At 41.6% G+C, this 15,910-nt stretch overlaps 1 pseudogene; it reads left to right on the top strand.

Annotated features, from left to right (window-relative positions):
* Positions 1-10,487: 10,487 nt before the first annotated feature.
* Positions 10,488-10,603, top strand: LOC118610597 (annotated as a pseudogene).
* The last annotated feature ends 5,307 nt before the right edge of the window (positions 10,604-15,910 follow it).

The following is a 15,910-nucleotide window of genomic DNA, read 5'->3' as shown; positions in this document are numbered from 1 at the left end:
ACCAGTGACATTTTTTTTAGGATCAAAGGTGAAAGGAGAAAACTGGAAGAAAAGCAATGTCTGGCAAAGAAGTAGACAGTTTCCTGGGGTGACAGAAAAAAAAAAAATAGAGATGGAAACCTGCACAGGTTTATGTTTCCAAAGAAATGGAGAAAGAGTTGATGAATATGCTATGTTTAGAAGCTCTTCCCCAATGAAGTGAAAAGTCCATTCTCTTTAACTTGATCCCAACAGCAAGACATCACTGAGGCCACTTTTGACAGATGGAAATACCCCCACCCGCCTCAAGGATATACTAGAACATAAATAGCTACTGACTCAGGGGCCTTGTTAATGTCTCCTATACACTAACATCCTGTGCTATTCCACAGGGTATTTCCTTCTGAGAGCTTAAGGCCCTTTATAAAGAGCTTGATGCTTTAGACAGTGATTTTCTGACTTCCTCCATGAAGTTCTGGCATTGAAGGAGCTGTCATGATCTAAACTGGCCTAATCCTGTTCTCCTCTTACAGGTCAGGCATCTCCTATGCCACATCCTTTTGGCCCTCCGTTTGCGCCACCAGTGGCAGACAACAGCATTTTGTGAGCATTCGTGAACAGGCATGGCTTCGGCTGCAATGAAAACCTCTCTCATTGCACCATGGGCTTCTCTGACAGGTGGTGAGGGGCATACTTATGCAGAGCAATCTGAAGGTAAAAGGAAGTTAACCCCACATGGTTTGACCACTGGGGGATGTGAGCTGACTGGTAACTGCTCCCTCCGGTTCTCTAATGCGAACATGCATAACAACCACCTGAAGAGTTTGTTAAAATATAGTATCCTGACCCCCTCCCCATCAGACGTTCTGATTCTGGAGGTCAAGTCGGGGGTCTTGAACTTGCATGTATAACACAGTCAAGGTGATGCCAGTCAGCTGCTTCGAGGGCCACACTTGGAGAATAATTCTGCCATGGATTCTATATGGCGCCTCCGAGGCTCCCAGCACAATCAAGAACCAGCAACTCACAGAAACAACCAACTCTTAATGTGCTTTTGCATTGCCTTCCCGGCTCCTTTCACTCTCCCCAGTCCCTCACTCCTGTTTCCTAGGATCACTTCCCAAATGCGCTTCCTAAACTGTCCTTACCTCAGGCTCTACTTTTGCAGAAGACCTAGCCGAAGGCATGGACCCTCAGCCCCCACTTGTCTTCAGTACTGCTATGGGGCGTCATCTAGCCTTTCCCCCGCGTGACCATGAATCCCACCTCCTTTTGCAACAATAAAATGTGATCACAGCTCACACTCTGATTCAACTCCTCAAGCCAGGTGGGCTTCTCTGAGAAAAAATATTTAATGGAAGTTTGTATTTTGCATTTTAGTCAAAGAACTTGACTTTCTAACATTTTTTTTTCTGATATCTCTACGTTGTCAATAAGCTTACCAAGACCTCTCAGAATTTTCCAAGGATCTCTCACTGCAGCAGAGAGAAAACATACAGCTTTGGGGATTTCGATATTGACATGTTACTATCCAGCAGCTGTTCCTCTCTTCTACATAACAGCACCTGTGTTCATGCAATGTGCCCCACCCCAGGGTATGAATCATGACTCCTAATCCAATCATGGCTATAGTATAGTACGCCACTGTCTAATGCTCATTCTCCCAGCCTTCCTGTCACTCTGGCCAATCAGAAATAAAAAGGAAATTGAGAGCATTTCTGAGAAGTAATTTTTATCATACTAGGACCTCTTCACATTATCTCCTTGGTTACCCCACTGTTTCCTGCCCTTGAATGTAGGCACAGTGTCTGAAGCAATGAACTTCATCTTGCAACCTGGAGGCTACAGGTACAAACATGAAGAGCTGAACTGCTAAGATGACAGATCTCCTTAGTAAGCCATGGACCACCTGACTCCAGACTTTTTGTTTTATCAGATCACTGCTGTTTTTATTATTTAAGTCATCATTAGTCAAATTCTGTTATTGGTATTCAGAAGGAATCCTGGCTTATATGCAACAAAAGACTTGTATCTGGAATATATAAAGAACTCCTATAAATCAATAATAATGAGACAAACAATCCAATAAAAATAGGCAAAAGACTTTAACAGGCACTTTGTAAAAGAAGATATGCAAACGACCAATAAACCTATAAAAAGACATTCAGTATAATTGCTCATCGGGGAAATGCAAATTAAAACCACAGTTAGATACCACAACATATCCACCAGAATGGCTACAAATTATAAAGGCTGACAATACGAGCATTGGCAAGGATGTGGGATAAGTGGGACTCTCTTACGTCGCTTGTGGGAATGTAAAATGGTGCAGCCACTTTGGAGAACCAATGGCAACCTCTAACAAAGCTGGATTCCTGCCTACGCTGAAGGACAGTTTCAGCCAAACCACAATGCTTCAACTCAAATCACCCACTGTCTAGCACTGGTCACCCTCAGATCTGGATAAGAGAAGCCTTGACCCTTTAGGGGAACACTTCTACCCTCAAATCCTATCCATTCATGTCAGACCGCCTCCTCCTGCTGCACCTTTTATCCTCTGGCATTTCATGAGTGATGTCCCCAGATGAATTTGAAGACAGAGATCATTCTTAGGTGATTTAACTATTTTTGAACCCCAAATTGGTTACGTAGGCTGACAGACACAGATGTAGTTATGGAGGCAACGAATAAAGGTGTCTTATACCAGAACTTCTCTGGGTCAAGCACTCAAACTTCTTGTGATAAGCACTCACATTACTTTATAACCTCATAAGTCCTTACTAAGTACATGTTCATTTTATAGATTATATATAATATCTGTAGTTATGAACTGATTTGTTTAGTTAAGGCCTCAGCAAATAAATATGAAGATTCATAGATAGCTCTCCTCGACACATGCATGCACGTGCACACACACGACCTCTAACGTGTCTGCCTTACCATAGCAAAAAAAAAAAGGGCAGGAGTGACCCAACAGAGGGAAAATGGTGGTGATGCTGGATCAAGAAGGTGTAATTGAAGGAACAATCTTTGCGTAGGGGTGAAGGTCTGCACTGAGAGAGCACATAGTTAACCCTTTAATGAGGGAAAGAAGGCTCGGAAAATGGGTAAAATAGGAGTTGGTTAGAATATCTGGTGGTAGGATCATGAAGAGCTTGCCCTTTGGTTGCCTCTATTTTTTAAATGAAAGAAGGAGCAAGGCCGTTTAACTGAGGGTAAGTTACGAGGAGGGGATGCAAGAGGTTTGAAGGATGGAGGAGAGGTGAGAGATGACATTTGGAAGGGTGGAAGTACGAATTAATCAGGGAAATGAGTTAGGACGTCTTGGTAGTTCCAAGAACCCACTTGAGGATGGTGGCCTTGTATTCAATTAATACCATTTGTGTGTCTATTATTTGAGATTAGAGTTTTGAGTAACATGAAAACACAAACCAACATATTAACCCAGTGTGCTGGTTTTCTATCACAGACATTACAAACTAGCCCAAATTTAGTGGCTTAAAACAACACAAATGTGTTATCTTACAATTCTGTAGGTCAAAAGTCCAAAATGGGTCTTAAGGATTAAAATCCAGGCGTTGATGGGCTTGCTTTCCTTTCTGGGGCTCTAAAGGAGAATCCATTTTCTTGACTTTTCCAGCTTTTATAAGCCGCCTGCATTCCTTGTCTCATGGCCTCTTCCTCCATTGTCAAAGCCAGTAACATTGTGTCTCTCTGACCTTTCATCTTCACACTTTCTCTGCAGCTGATACAGCTGGGAAAGAGTCTCAGCTTTTAAGAACTCACATGATTAGATTAGACCCACCTGAGTAATCCAGGATCCTCTCACCAGCTCAAGGCCCTTAATTTAATTATATCTGCAAAGTCCCTCTTGCCAATGCAAAGGAACATATTTGTAGATCTGGGGGATTAGGGAATGGATATCTTTAGGAGTACTTACTCCTCTACCACACAAAAATAGAAGCTCAATTCTCTCCTTCATGGAGTCCAGAGATAGGAGGTATTGGCCTACATTACATTATGATCATTATGACACAAACTCTACATCCTTAACATGCCACCATATTGCCTAAGATGCTATTCAGGCTCCAGCTTTCACAACCATGTTTCAGTCAAGTGGAAGGGAAAAAAGTTAAAGGAGTCCACACATACACATACCCTTCCTTTAAGAACATTTTCCTGAAATTGCATTAAACACCTCTGCTTATACAGCAATGGGCAGAAGTTTTTTTTTTTCCACACAGCCATAACTCCAGGTAAAATTCCAAGGGGAAAAAAAGGGGAAAAAGTTTCAAGAGTAGAAAATTAGCAGTTTCTGTCACAGCATCATTGTGTGGTTTCCTCTTACTTAATCTCAAGTTCGCCGTTGGTGAGAATCAGGGCAAAAGTTTTGCCAGGCAAGTACGTCAGAGGGAGAAGGATAAAGGTGGTCAATGGTGTACAGTGGTGTATACAAGGGAACAGTGGTAACAACAACACATGGGATTCAAGCCCAGAAAGACAATAAATGAGGCCGTGGGGAGGGCAATAGATGGTAAGAAAGTGATAGGGTTATTTCATTGGAGGTCTTAGTGGAGTCAAAAAGATGCTGGAGTAGAATCCCAGGAAGAGTGAATTGGAAAAATAATATGCAATAGTTGGAGAGCAGAATGCTTGAAAATGGAAAACAGTTCTTAGTATAACAAGGTCATGGGCATGATCGCAGGAATGGGTGGCTTGGTGGGGGGTGAGATGAGATCTTTGAAGGAATCAAGGGGCAGTAGAAGAAGGACAATCTATTTAGATATTGAAATCATCCAGAACATTCACAGGAAGAGGGTTGGAGATTGAGACAGTATCAAGGATTAAAATCATCAAGGAACAAGGGGTCTGTGGTTGACCACAACATAGACATAGAGTCAGATGACATCACTTCCATTGGGTCTGGAGGGTCATTGATAAATAAGGAATGATTTAGTGGTGGTATTAAGAAGCAAGGATCATGGGAAAGACATATCTTCCTTTCCAGGCCCCAAAAAATGAGGATTGTAGAAGGTAAGAAGGTTGTCATTGGAGAGAGATGCAAATAAGTGTTCTCAGAAAAGAGCCTAATTTCAAAGCAAGATGGTTGAAGGGAACAATCTGAGAGGAGGGTGATGATATAAGGGATTTAACTTATGACTGAGATGATCATATTATTAAAATTAACAATTTAACAATGATTAAATGGTTACTATTTAAGTAGAACAATTCTGGAAGCAAAGGGGGATGCTTTCAATAATTACACAAAACAGGCATAAACTGGGACTGTCCCAGGCACACTAGGATGTATTGTCATCCTACTTATGACTGACTTTATTTACCTTGCTAGAGCTGGAGAGCACTCATGCTACCATTCACTGCCCCTCAGACCTGGAGTTGCTTCTGCCACTGCCTCTGCTGGGAAATTGGGTTCTCCACTGCTTCCTCTCATGCTTCATTAGCAACTATTCAAAGTCTGGGGAGGAGGAATTCAATTGATCCGATTGATGGGGCCTTGGACCCATGCCCATTCTAGCTGCAAGGGAGGCTGGGAAAGTGTCTGTTCTTTTCAGCTTGCCATACCGCCGCCTTCTCCAGTAGAAGAAGGATTCTGCCTCCCACCACGATTCATAAGGTGGCAGAGTCCTCAAACATAGGAGGGGTTTCAGACTTTAGGCAGTCAAAAAAAAAAAATAGCAAATTTCCTCTAGAGTCACCATTTCCTTCTACTTGGCCGAGGCCTTGAAAAGCAGCCAGCATCCTCTGGGGCTCTTTACTTAATCTTGTAAGACATGATTAGGAGTTCAATTTGGGAACATTTGATTAATGATACAGGTTCAATCAGAGTACATTTACCACTAATACTGCAATACTTTCACATTGAGAGAGGTAACTGTGAGCAATAAATCCAGTTTCTAAAATGCCAATTTTACACAAATAAAATCGATTTGGAATTGATGAATTCATAGCCACTGACATTTTCTAATAAAAAATGAATGATTTAAATTATTCTTAATCAGTATTATCGAAAGCTTAAAGTTTTCATGGGTTTTCCCATAAAAACATTGTCCGACTCCATGCCTCACTGTCGGTTTATGAGAAGTGTCACTCAGGCTCCTCGGAGCTCTGGGTGCCCCCTCTAAAATCGATCCTCCCTGATTCAGTGCAGCAGGTCTCGCTGAGCACAGAGATAGTGTGTATGGATGTTTTTCTTAACTACAAACAGATACTTGCTAACTTAAAAGGGACATGTCAAGGTTTATTTGGCACAATACTTGCAATTCAGATCTTTTCAAAGTAGTAGCGAAATAACAATAATAGTGGACCAGACACTTGAGGCTGACTGAATATCACCCCCTCATTGTCTCCCTTCTCTCTTTATCCAGCCTGAACTGTCAGGGCTCTTAATAGGTTGTGACAATGGGAGAGGGTTTATATTCTGAGTTTCTGCCATTAAACTTGCTGTGTGACCTGGGATGGGTCAAGTAACCTCTCTGAGCCTTCCGCTGGAAACATCTTTAGCTCCACTGTCCCCTCCCTACTTTTTACACACCTAGAAAAACCCCAACCCTGTTAAACTGAAATACCTCCACGCTCTGAACCTTCTATCCTACAACTAAATGTTCCTAAGGAAAAAAAACAAAAAAACAAAAAAAAAACCCAAAACATTATTATGTCAACTCACCTTAATCTAATGACATGAATTCCAAATAAGCACTCCACACTGCCCAGCAATCCTAAAGGTCCCTAGTAATTTCCATTTTACATTCCCTGGATCTATTTTACATCTTTTCTCTTTCTTCAAATTTCCAATGCATGCTCACAGGTCAAAAATCCCACATTCAGAACTTAACATCACCCAATAGGCATTGAGAGACTAAAAGCAGATAGAGCACCTGCATCTTCCCACCAGGTAATCAATCTACCACGTCACCTGCACATCCACCCTAATTCTGTTCCTTCTTTTCTGACACAAGGAAAAAATTGTCCCTCCTCCTATGAAAGGCCAACTGCTACACCTGTACTCATCATACCATTGCTTCTTGCTAACCAAGACCTTTGTCCCTGCAACCTTCCCCCCTCTCTCCCAGATCATTCCCCCGACATACATGTATGCTCTAGTTAAGCCAATTAAAAAATTCAAAGCAAATCAACACTTTTTTCCAGATCCTACCCCTTCCAGATATCGATTCCATTTCTCTGTTGAATTTCAAAGGCACGACCACTCACTAGATGACTGACTTTCTTCTGGCATTCAGACTATGAGGTGTGACTTTAGGAATGGGAACTTCCTGACACTATACCCCCAACATCTTCCCCACAAACTGGCAAAACCCAAATTCCACTCTGAGACCTCTGCATCAAGGCTTTCGTTCCTGCTAAATATACACTATAAGAGCCTTCTTTTATAGTTTTCTGTCTATCCTTTGAATAAATAAAGTATCCAAAAATCATGCTCATGTGGGTGACAAAGGGGGAATGCATGAGAAACATTGCAATAAACAAAGAAAAACTCCGCCTTTGCTAATGACGTGGCCTTTAGGGCATGCACTTCCTAAGTCTGTTTCTGGATCTGGCTGGGAAGCATCCTGATGATTTGCATGGACTCACCTGGGGGCACTCGGAGAGATCAGAAAGAGAGGACCAGAACTAAGTGGTGGGCTTCTTCTGGCTGGTAAAATCCAGGCCAGAAGAGAGCAAAGAAGCTTCAGCTCTAACCTGGGCTTGGGATGTGTAAGCAGGGGACCAGCAGTCTGAACTCGACACTTACACCAGCAGAGCTGAAGTTGTAAGTGTGTCCAAACAGGCAGGTATCTCAGCAGAAGTGACAGGTCTGGGTGACTATAAGTTGGGAAGCAGAGCAAATGGAAATGGGTTCCCCAGTTCTGAAGCTCAGATCCCTACCATCATCCACTCATTACCCATTACCCGAATCTAGGTGTGGTCTCTGCTCCTAATGAATTAGATTCCCTATGAAGAGTTAGAATCCATGTGGGCTGAATGAGGGTTGTGCCCTATACTCTATAAAGCCTGGGATCAGAGTTCCTATTACGGAGCCATAAGTTCAGCCTCCACAGCGGCACAGGTATCAAGGGAAGGCTGTCTGTGAGGATCATTGTGCAGGGCTTTTACCACACCGTCAGCCTCTAGTTAGCATCATAAGAAAGAGACAGGTTCAGTCTATGGTGTTGGCTAGAGAGGCTCAGTCTAGAAAGGCTCTCTCCCACAACATACCTTTCTCCCCAGACCCAACAGAGAGGATGGAGGTGGCTTGAAAGAAATTTCCTTTTCCATAGCTCAGTGTATTCGCCTTTCGTATCCATCCTTTCTTTGTCCACCTATATCTTAGTCACTTGTCAGAACTTAGTTTCGGGTCACTTCTCCAGTATGTAATTGATTGATGTCTCTCCTTTGGGCTCCCATGGTTCTGATGCCCACTGTGTGGAAACTACTTGTTTACCTGGCTAACTATTTATACCTCTTTCACCTCTGTCCCCAGGGCATTAGTGCATTATTTGTTGAGTAGAGCCACGGCTTAAATCAGACCTGCTGAGACCCTGTGGAAAAAGTATCTACAGTCAACCTCTGAGTTTTCCATATCCTTTAAAAAATCCTCCAGCCCAGCTTTTTTTTTGACCTCTCGTGGTCAGCAGGTTACTCCCACTGCTCATCACTGGCCATGAGGGACTAATACCCACTGCTGGAGCTGATCTTGCTCTGTGTCTTCTCTGTGTGAATAAGCGTTATTCCATCTAGTGCTTGACTGTGTTGTATTTTCCTTGGTGACTCTGATGCTAAGATTCAGTGGGCAGAAGTGCTTGGACTTCTATTCCTGGTGGCTGGCATTGTGACAGTCTTTGCTCTCCTCCAAGAAGTTGGAGTCCTCCCTTGGCATTGGGAATCAGTGCATGGTACTCTGCTCAAGAATTTCCAATCCAATTTTATTGGCTAGAACTCAATCACATGGCCACACTTATATATAAGAGAGTATGGTAGATGGTAGGTCTTAAGCAAGAACCCCCCAGCTATGAATATTTATAATCAAAGAGGAGCTAGCGATCTAAGCCACACTCCTAGGGGAAAAAAATCATTATCAGCATTTTCTCTGCTGGCATATAAGACAGCACTGCATTTTATTTTCATAGAAAAACACGCGCACGTGCACGCGCACGCACACACACACACACACACGCACACACACACACCACATAAAATGAGATCTGACTCTTCCCAGAGGCCTTTCCATTTCAATGAAAACTGAAAACTTCAGCCAAAAAGTATTTCAGCCAGTGGAATTCCAGTTGTCAGCTTTTCACCTGGCAGTATGCACAGACAGCTAAGGGACCTCTCTGCTGCTCTGATACCTCAGTGCAGAGTTTCTGCCAAGACAAAGGGTCAGCCCTGTCAGGCACTTTCCAGGGCATTTAAACACACAAAGAGAGACAATTGTGAAGGATGCAAGAACAAAGCAATGCTAGACCATGGTCCTGCAAATTGTGTGCTCTGACTTCTAAGAATATTTGAATACTTGCTTAAACATTCTGCAGTTCAGCTTCTCATTTTCTGAAGGCGTAAGAATAGGCCAAACCCCAGAGTAAGAATCAGCCTGCGAAGAAATCACATTGACTGCAGTACTCCCACTGAGAGCTCTTCGTAATCTTGTACTTCAGTGTGTTCTCTGGATCCAAGAGAATATTTGTGGCCAATCCCTTCCTCTGGAAGATGCCTTCATGAAACAACCACAAGACAAGGGCTGGCCTATAGGTTGGGTCTCTTCTCCAGTGGGATGTGGGGAGGTGCTGACTCAGGCCCCTCTTTTTGGTCGAAGGCCAAATGGGAATGGAGGATATGATTAATGGAGATTGAAGAACTAGCATTGTCCAAACGGCAATCTGAAGTGAGAGCGCTCAGTGTAGACATGCTTCTTTGCCCTTTTGCAATTTTCTGTGCCTTCCTCCTTCCCAGTGGTTTTCCTTCATGGCCTTATTTTGTGCCAAAGAAAAACAACGAGTATGGCAGAAAGGTAAACCCAATGTTCTTGATTGACTCAGAAAGCAATAAAAAGCAGACCAATGACTACCTGTATAGCAAAAGGTAGACAGTACCCAAAGCAAATGGCTAATCAAGGCCCGACTCTTCCTCGGTGTCCATCTTCATGTATCCCAGAAAGATTTAAGTGTAAGGTGGTGATGCATTTTTTTCATTGTGAACCACTGACTCATTGAAAAAAAAATCAATGAAGGGCCATAAAAGACTCAAAAACAACCTAGTTCTTTATTTTCCTCGGAGACATATAAAGTATTCAACTCACCCACTTCCTAAATTATAAATAAAGATGCCATGGAACAATTCAATAAAGGTGTAACAGGAAAAAGAATAAAGAGAAACTTGTAAGACTTAGGAAAAAAGTCAGGACATGGTTCCATAGTGTAGAGGTTAGCACGTCTGCACATCTGCTTTCCATGCAGAAGTCCTGGGTTCACACCCCAGTGGAGCCACAGTCCATGGTCTATGACCATGCCACCCTGAACAAGCCCAATGTCTGATCTTGGAAGCAAAGCAGGGTTGGGCCTGGTTAGTACTTGGATGGGAGGCCACCTAGGAAGACTAGGTGCTGTAGGCATAAATAATAAAAAAATAAAAATAAAAAAAAGTCAGAGTTATCTGTTTTAACATTTCCCTCTAAAGCTAATCAGCTTGCTAATTTTCTTGTTTCTTGAGTAAACCTTAACATTTTAGCGTTGTGGCTGTTAACTAGGCTTACCTACAGAAAGCAGCAAAAATGTGTGTTCCTGGGCCCACCATAGGGTTGATTCATTAGGGCTTTGTCATGAGTATAGGTGATTTTCATGAGGTTCAGGCCTCAGTTTTAACTTTTGCTCTCAACAAGTCAGTCCCATCAGCCACAAAGAAATAAAGAATTCTACTTCTCTACTGCCATCAATATCGTGTTTAGCCATGTGACTTGATTTGGCCAATGAAATGTGAGAAAAGTGATACATGTCACGTTAGGTAAAAGAGTCAGCTCATGGTTTATTAGCTTTTTCCCCCTCTGCCATCATGATTAGTATATTCCAGATGGAGATTGCTCCATTCTCCTAAATCTCATAGTGAGAGGAAGAAAGATGCAACTGACCCACAGTGAAAATGTAACACGAACAAAAAACAAACCTTTATTTTGTAAGTCACTGAGATTTGGAGATTGTTGTTACTGCAGCATAATCTAGCCTACCCTGACTGATACATTACTCCCCCAAAATAAAACAAATGTTGCATCTCTTTCATAAGCTGGAAGATTCCTACCACCTCTGCTTTAAGTAAAGGAGGGAACTAAGACTTATTAAGTGATTACTACCTGCCTCGTGCTTTACATACAGTGTCTTTTCAGTTTTTTAACAGTCCCATGAGGAAGCACGTATTATCTTCATTTTATAAATTACGAAGCTCTGACTCAGAAAAGTTAAGTAACTTGCCTCAAATTAGTAGCGAATGATTGATCTTGGACTTGAACCCACCACCCATGTCTAATTCTCAAGTCCACAGTCTCTACCATAGAAAGTCATTCGAAATATACCTACTTCCATCATTCCATCTTTTATGTTTCCTTCTTCTCCACCAGGGTTTCCATTTGTGCTGTTAGAAAGGAAACCTCATAACAAAAAGGAAAACTGGGAGTAAATGTCTCAAGAAGTGAGAAAGGAGATATTAACTTCGATTTGGTCTTAACGGAAGGCACTCACTCCGGGCACCTGTGTCAGGTCTGTTAGCATGCCTTTGAAACAGACAACTGTGGGGAGCATGTCTATATGCCAGTGGAGAAAATGCTGATAATTTAATGAAGATGAAACCATTAATGCAAATTGCATTAACATGTAATCTAGCTTATTTCAGAGAGGTGGAGGGTACTGGTAAGTGATTATAAAATGTACCAGAAGAGCTTTGATTTCTTACAAAAGGAGTTACATATTTATAACCCTTAAAAAAAATAAATCGTCATGCAAGTGTCATGCTGGGTTCTGAGTCTCTGCAGTTCCCAAAATAAACATGGGAGTGCAGCTTGGAGTAGCCGCAAAGGCTCCCCGGAAGCAAAGCCTTTCTCGTGATTACACCCGAAGCAGGCTGGAGATTCACAGCTGCCCTCCCACTCTGCACCTCCGTCTGCATATTCCATTCACTTGCCGAGCCATGTGCTGTGGACAAGACTAAGAACACAGCCATCAGACTGCGTCATTCCTCCCAAACCACAGCATGACTCTAAGAGCAAAAGGTCACATAGTTCTGTAGATAACAGGACACACACACACACACACACACAGTATATAAAACATGATGTGCCTGCAAATAAATATTTACATTGCTTTCCAGAACATGTTGTAAAAGGAGTTTCTACCATATTACCACACAGAAGGTCATGGCTTTGTCAAGCACCCAACGTTCCTCCCCACACCAGCAGCATCAGCGTACTAGAAAGTAGCACTTTTGTCCCTGACTAAGTCTTGCTCCTTTCTCTGAAGTCTTCCCCCACTTCCTTAGACACCCATTGTTCACTTTTGGTAATATTTATTTCATTCCAGTCCTTTACTCACCTTATCATCCTGACCTTCCAAGGATCTAAGCTCATTTATAAACATCATAACAAGAAAGAATTTGTCACGAAGCCCCTCTATCTAGGAATAATCATATAAGCCATTTCAGAAGCATTATCTCCTTGATGCAATTTCAGGCATTCACCAGCAGGTTTGAGGAGAAAGGGGCTGCCTTTCCTCCTAGGTGGTCCCTGTTTTGCTGATGAGGAAGTTTAGTCCTAAAACCTCTCTCCTCCCTTCATTTCCGGGCACCAAGACCTCCACCATTTAATAGATCTCAGATCCTTCAGATGTAAGCAGAGTTTTAATTCAATCCCAGGGGAAGCCAAGAGAACACTGAGAAGCAGAACATCATAGGTAAATTTGCTGCAAAGGTAGGAGTTGTGTGTTATACCATCCTTTGTTTTCGATGGGCCATGCTATTGCCACAGGATGAATTCTACTCCCTGTCTCAGGCTTCCCCACTCTATTTTCCTGCCTGTGTCTTTATTTCTGTTATGAACCACGATCTGACATCTTTCTCTAAAATCTAGGCCAAAGAGCCTCTGTATGAAGCCCTCTCTGATTATCCTCATACTTGTAGGCTCTCCTTCCACACTGTCTCCAGTATTTAATTACACACTGTCTGATATTGTCTATTAATTGTTTCCCATAAGAACACCATCTTTTCTAGAGTAAACATGTGGAGATTTGCTGTCTGCATAGCATGCCTTCCTGTGTGAAATATCCTCTCCCCCATCCTAAGGCAATTCTGCTTGATCACTATAGTTGAGGTGGGTGCGCCCCCCACCACCCAAAACTGGACATAAGACTCAGATTTAGCTAATCAGCAAAATTAGCCCTCACTGTGAATGGTTCTGAAGTTAAAAGCATCCTAAACTCAGATCATTTCTGGAGCCATCATCCAAGGGGGACACCGATCTCCGTGTATAAGGACACAGGTATATTTCAATAGAAGACAATAATCATAACTGGTGCCTCACTATCAGTACAGCAATAGGAGCGTGCCAGGCATTTATAATAAGTAGGGTGTGGCAACCCTTGTAAGGTCAGTTAGGCCTAAGAAGAAGTCACATTGGCCTTCACATAGCAATACAAGCATTTAACATTTCCAAACTGGTAAAGTGAAATCCATGTTAACTGTAGGACTCTATTCTTCATGTGATATTAAACCATGCTATCTTTTAAAACTCTCATGTTGGTCAAATGTGCTTGCCTCCTTGGTGAGCAATGAGGAAATGGGCTGTAGTTATTGGGACCAGAACACACTTCCCCCAATCTATTGCAGCTAAGCCAAGGAGCACTTCTATTAATATCTGGCCAAAGAATAAAGTTTTTAATTGATACAGAAATGGAGGGACCAAGGACCCCACATTTACTTCTGTGGGTGGGATGGAGAGAGAGGCCTTTCATGAAGCTGAGGGTAGAGAGATTAAGATTGATGAATTTAAAAGGAGGGGATGCATGAAAACAGGGGAGAGACAGAGGTAGGAGAGGGAACATTCATGGAGTACCCTCCATTCAAGGAAAGACCTAAGCCTGAATCACCCTTTGGAAGTGTGATATAGAGGAATTAATCCCTCTGGAGACAGATCTCTGATAGTCTGACCCATGGGCCCCTAATGCTAAGAATTCTTTGTACCTTTCCATGGCCTCGAGTGTTGACTTGATGAAGTTAAGGAGGTGGTGACTCTACCCTAGTCGTCTCGGGTTGTGGGGAGACTTACAGAAGACCTCTTCAAAGCACACAAGGCAGTAAGATTATATTCTCTGATCATTAAGCCCTCTCTAATGGGGCTGGCAAAGACCAATTTAGGGAGATAAAAAAAAAAAAGACAGTGCTAAATTCAGGTTATATGTGACAATGTTGGCAATGACTTCTCATACTTTCTATTAATATTCAACACATGACCATGTAGTCAGAACTGAAGCCTCTACCTTTATGAGTAATGTTTGTCAGAAATTCAGTTATCTCAAAACAATGTCCCTAGGTCATTTGGGATTTTCACTACAAAATATTATATTTACTGAGTGAGAAAATACACGCACATACACACACACACATATGCACACACACACACACACACACACACGCACCCTACATGGAGATGATACGTTATATTAACAATCAGAAAATCATTGAAAGAAAAGAGCCCTGATGGTTTAGAAAAGAAGGAATAAAAAGAAAAATATTCATTTAAAACATTGCATTTAGAAAATTTTAAATAGCTATTTAAAACACACTATTTTTTTCAGAAGGAAATGTACTAGAAGTCACACTTTAATGGCTAAGTAGAGTTAACCTCTCTGGAAACACCGAAATTCTTTATTTGAAGGTAATTCTTGCACTATGATACTAATGACAGAGAATTCACAAAAATGACAGCTAGCCCAGAAATCCTACTCAACCAAACCAGACATATGAGTCATTTAAAAGTTCCAATTTAAGAGCTACGGTTCTGGTATGCTCAATTTTTAGTAATTTAATAAGAAGGGTTATATAGCACACTGGACTACAGGTAAAAAACACTTAAAGTTTAGTCTTATCTAGGCCATTAATTGCTTCTGTGACCTTGAATAAGTCATTTAGTGTCCCCAGAAATCAAATATGATGATCTCCAAGGGACTTCTAACTCTAACTTTCTGTGACTAAGTGGAAACTAATTTAGGTTACAAGAAAATATCTCTAACTTAAGGCAATTTTAAGTCTGACAGTAATGTGTTAACTAACAAAAATCTACTGGCAAGGATTCTATTGAAATTAAAATAAAAGGTACCATTTAATAAGTGCTTATTATATGCCAAGTCCTTTATATATATCATCTCTAGCTACTAAATATGTAAATAAATATTATTATCTTTATTTGACAAATCTGGAAGTTGAAGCTCAGAGGATTTAGGTAAATTGCCCAAAATTTATACAATTATTAAATGTTGGAGCCAGGATTCAATCACAGGTTTTATTCAGAAATGTTTGCCTCTCTTTTACTATAAATGGCTGCCAATTCTATTGTGTGTTACATAAAAATTCAAACAAAGAATAGAACGTAATCTCTGAGATCTATGATGTGAAATTTCTGAGAACTATTTGAAGCAGCATAACAGAGATGGATAGCTCACCACTAAAATTTTGTGCCCATCTGTAGCAGAAGTGTTGCTAGAAGGTGAACACAGCCAGGTACCACATTTCTTAGCACAACTCCAGTTACTTCCAGGTAGGGCTGTCGGGCTGTCTATCTCACAGAATATGAAAGAAGTAATAATTTACACTTATAGACCATGGCTTTTGAGAAGTACGTGAGACTTTCACCAACTCCCTTTCCTTGGTAAACTAGAGCAGAGAA

The sequence above is a fragment of the Rousettus aegyptiacus genome, unplaced genomic scaffold, assembly GCF_014176215.1.
Source record: "Rousettus aegyptiacus isolate mRouAeg1 unplaced genomic scaffold, mRouAeg1.p scaffold_m13_p_12, whole genome shotgun sequence".
NCBI lineage: Eukaryota > Metazoa > Chordata > Mammalia > Chiroptera > Pteropodidae > Rousettus > Rousettus aegyptiacus.
This window is presented reverse-complemented; position numbering and strand designations above follow the sequence as displayed.